Raw genomic sequence first — 7609 nt, 5'->3', positions numbered from 1 at the left:
GGAGGGTGGGGGGCGAGGAAGGAAGGGGGAGTGATGAGGGGTGTGGGAAGAGAAGGCAGTGTGAAGGGAGAGCAAGGGAAGGCAGCGTGAGGGGAGGGCAAGGTAGGGCATTGTGAGGGTCAGGTCCGTCTGGACATAACCACCATCTGGATGAAGGGTCAACTAAAGTGGGGGAGGGAGGTGGGAGTCAGGGGAGAAAAAGATCTGGAGGAGAGAGAGGGGTGGGGGAAGAGAAGGCAGCTTGAAGGGAGGGGAAAGAAGTGTGAGGGAAGGGCAAGGGAAGACAGCATGAGGGGTGGGCAAGGGAAGGCAGCATGAGGGGAGGACAATGGAAGGCATTGTGAAGGGTGGGTCCATCTGGACATAACCACTGTCCGGACGATGGATATACTAAGGTGTGGGGGGAGAAAAAGATGGGGAGGCGAGAGAGGGGTGGAGGAGTGAGGAGGTAGGGAGAACGAGGACAGATGGGGTAGAGAGGAGGGGTGGTTGAAGGGAAGGCAGTGTGACGGGAGAGTCCGTGCAGACATAACCACCATCCAGACATGTATGGAGATAACCACCATCCGGACGTAACCACCATCCGGATATGTGCAGAGACAAACACTGCCCGGATGCGTCCGGAGACTAACACCACCTGGACACGTCCGGAGACTAACATCGCCCGGACACATTCAGAGACAAACTCCCATCTGGACATAAACACTGCCCAGACACATTCGGGGACGAACTCCCATCCAGACATAAACACCACCTGGACACATTCGGAGACAAACTCTGTTGGACATAAACACCGTCTGGACACATTCGGAGACAAACTCCCTTATAAACACCGCCTGGAAATGTATAGCGATAACCACCATCCTGACAAGTCTAGAGGCAGAGACAGAGGGAGAAAGAGTTGAGAGAAGTAAGAGTGAGAGAGGTGTGGGTGTAAGGTGGTGCACTATATTGGGAGGGTGTAGAGCAAGGATGGGAGAAAGAGAGAAAGGTGTGGGGGTAGGGGAGTTAGCAGAGAGAATATGTTATGTTTTATGAAACACACTCACACACACTTGGCCAATATCAGCAATTTTTCATTTATCGACGTCAGCAGATTGGAGTCATTGTGATTCTCGACTACATTATGTACTGTATTCAACCCAAAAACCTTGTGAAGCTCTAACCCTTGTTTTGAGGGAATTTCAATAAATGATTGAAAAAACAACATAGTTTCGACGTTTCAAGATATATCTAAACAGTATTATTTATAAACGGCTGCCAATCACTGTGTCCATCCATCCACTGGGACCATACTCTGTGCAGAGCTTTGGTGCTGCCTAAGCAGTCTCCTTGGCTATTGGGCACAATCCTGGACGGGTCGCCACTCCGACACAGGATACCAGCATGCTGACACTCGTTTTGCTGACCTCGGAAGGATGACAGGCCGAGTTAACCCCACCTGGTATAAATTCAACAGCTGTGCAGGATTTGAACTCAGGACCCGAGGATCCAAAGCCCACCACAATAACCATTCAGCCAACACCAGGTATAATCGTCATGTGATGGGTTAAAAAAAATTGGCTCTGCAATTTAGAAAACATTAATATGGCAAATGGCTTGAAAAGCTTTGAAACTCACAAAAACAAACTCCATAACATTTCTAAACCAAACACGGATCACATTAAGATAACCAGCTGCTTTAGAAACAGCCGCGAGGACAAAGGAAAACGCGATAGCTCGTACGCTGCTGAGGTTAAATATTTAAACCTCCTGTACCTGTATGTCTGTACCTCCATCCTGGCTGAACAAAGGTCGTGTGTTACCCTAGCATACCAAGGTAATGTGTTACCCGAGCATTAATTCTTGACGTCATGCGTTCCAGACCCACCCGACTCCATGAAAGCGTCAGTTAAATTTGTTTTTTCACATTTAAAAGGTAATGGTTGGTTTCCCACGAAGCTTGTTAAATCACCGGGTGAGGAGCCTCCACTCCTGCGTGGCAAATATGGTCTGTTCCAAGTTCCGTACGAAGTTTCACACTGATAAAGTACACATAAAGGAGAACCACCAAAGCTTACCTTTTAAATATAATTCTTTCAATATGGAATTCAAGTGAAAAATTAACAAAATGCAATTCAAAGATATAACAATGCAAAGAGAACACAAAGTATCAGCCAACGCTTTTCACTGCTCGAACCAACAGAATTCAGAACATGAGGTCGATGGAGGGTTTGATATATATATATATATATATATATATATATATATATATATATATATATATATATATATATATATATATATATATGTATATATATATGTATATATATATATATTTACATATACCTAAACATATATGCGTATAAATATACATATATATATATATATATATTTTATCCCTGTGTCGTAAGAGGCGACCAGGGTTGCGTCAGGAAGGGCATCCGGCGTAAAACATGTGCCAAATCACTATGTGGATCATATGGATGATCCGCTGTGGCGACCCCTAACGGGAGCAGCTGAAAGAAGAAGAAGAAGAAGAAATATATATATATATATATATATATATATATATATATATATATATATATATATATATATATATATATATATATATATATATATATATATATATATATATATATATATATATATATACCTACCTATACATATACATATACACAGCCTGGTGTTGGCGCAGTGGTTAGGACAGCGGCTTGGGATCCAAAAGGTCCTGAGTTCAAGCCCCGTTGGGCCACTGAATTAATACACCAGGGGGTTGACTCAGCCTGTCATCCTTCCGAGGTCGGCGAAATGAGTACCAGTATACTGGGCCGGTGTATACCCCGGTTAAAATAGGTGTACCATATCCCTGTGTCGTAAGAGGCGACCAGGGTTGCGTCAGGAAGGGCATCCGGCGTAAAACATGTGCCAAATCACTATGCGGATCATACGGATGATCCGCTGTGGCGACCCCTAACGGGAACAGCTGAAAGAAGAAGAAGACATATACATATACACATACACATACACATACACATACACATACACATACACATACACATACACATACACATACACATACACATACACATACACATACACATACACATACACATACGTTTATATACATGTATGTATATATTATATATTTTTTTATATATACTGTATATCTGAATCGAACCCCCTAACTTGATGAGGCAGCAAGGCACAGATCGAGCCTCATCACAGCAATTGCTGCATGACCTGTCAACAAGTGTCGCCTTCCACACAAGCACATTGTCTCTACCCCGCTCATCATCAGTCAGGGGTTTACAGCCAGGAACATTAAATTCAATGAAAAAGCAAAGCACACTGATTATGACACGACGATAATGTCATGTGCATAAATTACACCAATACATCATCTCCAAACTCGGAGGCATCCGTACGGTCCTCAAGCCTTTGCAGACTGAGATTATAGCCTATGGTCACAAATAGACAAAAGCGGAGATACCGATCTCGATTTCACTCTTGTTATTGACTTATTAGGACAAAATACTGCTGGTTGTTTATTTGTGACCATATTAGGCTCATTAGTATAACTGAATCAAACCCCCAAATTTATGACAGTGCAAATATTGTAAAGTGCTCGCCAGGTGGCTTAAGCACTCCAAGAAAATGGTTGATAAGAAACGGCTCACTTGGCACGCGATTATCAATCACCGAGTTGTCATATTAAAGAGCAAGGAAGGGTAGGGTGAGGGGAGGGAGAGGAGATGCCTGAAATGTCAAATATGTCCGAATTGGACAAATGAACACTTTTTTATCAGTCAAAACTGCTTCTAATTTCGATTCTGGAGCTTAAATTTTTATAATTGAACTTAGTTTAAGAGATTATCATGGTTATTGCATGTGTGAAAATGAAATAAAGCCACGAACACTGCTGCCTCTGGGCGTTTATAAGCATTGCAATGTACCCGTTGCTACGATGAACAGGCATTTGATAATATGAGTGAGGAAAGTGAAAACAAAAACTTGATCATTAAGAAATCATTGTGGCATGTTCAAAGTCAAGGCATGGTTGAGCAGGCCAAAAAACATGGCCGCTTCAGATCCCCAGCGGAGTTACCTTGGATACGCCTGAAGACCCCATCGAGAGCGGTGACCAAGGATGTGCCTGATAAAGGATATAACTAAATAAGACCATGAATTATCCTCAAAAGGGTTGTTTTAATGAACCCAAACACCACATTTTCAGTCGTACACTTCCTTGGAGTTTTCTTAGTATGCATACAAAGCTTCAGGCAGCAGCGTTCGTGGCTTTATTTCATTTTCACACATGCAATAACCATGATCATCTCTTAAACTAAGTTTTGTGATTTTTCTTGGTGTATCAGCTTCTTGGTAATAAAATAGAGGGAGCATTACGTGCCCAGAATAGAGAAATGCATGCTCAGCCAGTGGGTTGCCCAGATAGCTCAGATGGCAGAGCACTGGTATGGTGGCAGCGCACTGGAACGGTTCTCCAGAGGACCTGGGTTTAATTTCCAGCATGGGTGGGCAATTTTTCTCTCTCTCTCTCTCTCTCTCTCTCTCTCTCTCTCTCTCTCTCTCTCTCTCTCTCTCTCTCTCTCTCTCTCTCTCTCTCTCTCTCTCTCTCTCTCTCTCTCTCTCTCTCTCTCTCTCTCTCTCTCTCTCTCTCTCTCTCTCTCTCTCTCTCTCTCTCTCTCTCTCTCTCTCTCTCTCTCTCTCTCTCTCTCTCTCTCTCTCTCTCTCTCTCTCTCTCTCTCTCTCTCTCTCTCTCTCTCTCTCTCTCTCTCTCTCTCTCTCTCTCTCTCTCTCTCTCTCTCTCTCTCTCTCTCTCTCTCTCTCTCTCTCTCTCTCTCTCTCTCTCTCTCTCTCTCTCTCTCTCTCTCTCTCTCTCTCTCTCTCTCTCTCTCTCTCTCTCTCTCTCTCTCTCTCTCTCTCTCTCTCTCTCTCTCTCTCTCTCTCTCTCTCTCTCTCTCTCTCTCTCTCTCTCTCTCTCTCTCTCTCTCTCTCTCTCTCTCTCTCTCTCTCTCTCTCTCTCTCTCTCTCTCTCTCTCTCTCTCTCTCTCTCTCTCTCTCTCTCTCTCTCTCTCTCTCTCTCTCTCTCTCTCTCTCTCTCTCTCTCTCTCTCTCTCTCTCTCTCTCTCTCTCTCTCTCTCTCTCTCTCTCTCTCTCTCTCTCTCTCTCTCTCTCTCTCTCTCTCTCTCTCTCTCTCTCTCTCTCTCTCTCTCTCTCTCTCTCTCTCTCTCTCTCTCTCTCTCTCTCTCTCTCTCTCTCTCTCTCTCTCTCTCTCTCTCTCTCTCTCTCTCTCTCTCTCTCTCTCTCTCTCTCTCTCTCTCTCTCTATCTCTCTATCTCTCTATCTCTCTATCTCTCTATCTCTCTATCTCTCTATCTCTCTATCTCTCTCTATCTCTCTCTATCTCTCTCTATCTCTCTCTATCTCTCTCTATCTCTCTCTATCTCTCTCTATCTCTCTATCTCTCTCTATCTCTCTCTCTCTCTCTACACACACCAGAAAGCAGAGAGAACAGATCTGGCCTCAGATGCTATTTCACCTGCTTACCAGTGGGTTTCCTCAAGCCAATTTGGCCTGAGGAAGCTCACTGTGAAGTGGATGAAACAAAGTCTGAGACCAGATCTTTTCTCTTTTATTTATTGTCCTGAGGGAGCTCTCTGGTAAGTTTTTGAAAATGTCTAATAGCCTGAGGAAGTCCTCTGGGAAGTGGGTGAAAAAGGTCTATTCGCCTGACTCCCAAGGAAGCCTGTTGGGAACTGGGTGAAATGTTACCTGACGCTGGATCTGCTCTTGCTTGTTTATGACAGGACCAGCAGGCGTGATGGAGTTCTTTTTTGCCGAGATGCATCTTTTTTTTTTTCAATGATTTGTAATCCCACCTGCCCCAATCTTTTATCTGGGATGGCAATGGCAAACCACACATGATAAACCTTGCCAAGAAACTGCTTCGGCAGCATCGACACTCTGTAAATAGAGTATGGGACAGATTTTTAGTTGCATAATATGGATGATCCTCCTTGCAATATCAGGCACATTAGCCTGGCAAAGCAATTTAATTTGCTGGGGGACACAATCCTGGATGGGTCACCATTCCGACAAAGGATACTCGACTGGCTCACCTCCCAGCAAGCAGGTCCTCATTTTGCAGGCCTCAGAATGATTACAGGCTGAGTCAACCCACCTTGTGTTATTTTGGCACTTTGAGGCTTGAACTCTGGACCTTAAGATCTTAAATGTCCTTACCACACTCTCCAAACCCAAGAGGAAATGCACAAGTGCAAACTGAGATCAGAAGTGAAGGCGTTTCAAAGTGGGAGAAATTCAAATGCTGATGCACTTCATCTTGTTTAAATACTCTCAAAGCTCAGTGGTTGTACGAGGTATATATTAAAGGGGTTGAGGTTTCTTCTATACATATATATACATATATATACATATATATATATATATATATATATATATATATATATACACATCCAAGCAAGATGTGGGCATTGAGGGCTGTTGTTCCCTCAACACCACACCCACTGATGCACAGCTCGCACCAGGGATTCCACAAAGTACGCAACCAACATGTCACAGCATTAAACCCAGAAACGCTGGCAACTGAGGTTGTGCCTCAGAAGCCCAACAAGTAAAACGTGCCCACACATCTACTCGCTGTCACACCTACAATATCAGGTCACATCAAAAGGAAAAAGAGAGCAGAGCAGACACTCTATGATATCCATAATTTTTGTTTGTTTAAACTTGGTAAAAAATAAACCTTGATTTGGTTGTTGCACCAGCATGGAGGGAATAGCTGCGTGGGAATGAAAATGGGTACATGTTGTTTCCTGAAGTCTTTTGGTCTGAGGAAGTCCATTAGGTGGTGGATGAGAGGTCATGTGAGAATCGGTCTGCTCTCACCTGATTGGAACAAAATTGACAGGGTAGTTCTTAGTACGATTTTTACATGGATACATCCTTTTTCCTTGATTTAGGATTCTCCCAATGCACATTGTTCACAGAGCTACACTAGAAAATGAGCCAGAAAGGTGTTTGGAGCATATCTTTTCAACTTTTAACTCGTCAAAAATGCCTGCATTTGTCAAAACTTCCCAACCCCCACCCCCCTATTTTAGTGAATTATAAATCAATCTAAAACAAGGATAAATTCAGTTTTCCATAACATGCCAGAACATCTTTCTATAGAGAATGAGCTCAACTTTAAATTTAAGATGACAGTGACAAATTGCACTTTTCATATCCTCTTGCTTTTGGCCAATCTTATGTCAATTAGAATCTGAAAAGAACATTTTGTGTCAAAACTATCGGGTTTGTTGATAGAGAAACATTATTCATACTTTTGATTTCTTATCCATGACTAAAGTTTTGCTTCAGTTTATGTCTGTAATTCAAGCTGTTCTCACAACTTAAATGACCTCATCCAGTGGAATCCTTAGCAGCTATGGATTGGAGATCAGAAGATGTTAAAGACATCCCAAATGGCAATCAATGGATTTAGAGCAATGTGCAGGTGTGCGTGCAGGTAGATGATGAATTATAATGAATCGTACAAGGTATTCATTCATCTTGATTTTATTTAATGTTTGCTTTGTTA

The 7609-nt window shown here is 42.9% G+C and overlaps 1 protein-coding gene across 2 annotated transcripts in view; it reads left to right on the top strand.

Annotated features, from left to right (window-relative positions):
* LOC147014631 (progesterone receptor-like) overlaps positions 1-7609 on the top strand; it is a 256608-nt gene that overhangs the window by 184096 nt on the left and 64903 nt on the right. The window lies entirely within an intron of this gene.

Source organism: Eptatretus burgeri, chromosome 13, assembly GCF_056783735.1.
Source record: "Eptatretus burgeri isolate ZD-2024b chromosome 13, Ebu_testis_v1, whole genome shotgun sequence".
Lineage (NCBI taxonomy): Eukaryota > Metazoa > Chordata > Myxini > Myxiniformes > Myxinidae > Eptatretus > Eptatretus burgeri.
The sequence above is the reverse complement of the archived record's forward strand: the minus strand, read 5'-3'. Positions and strand labels throughout refer to the sequence as shown.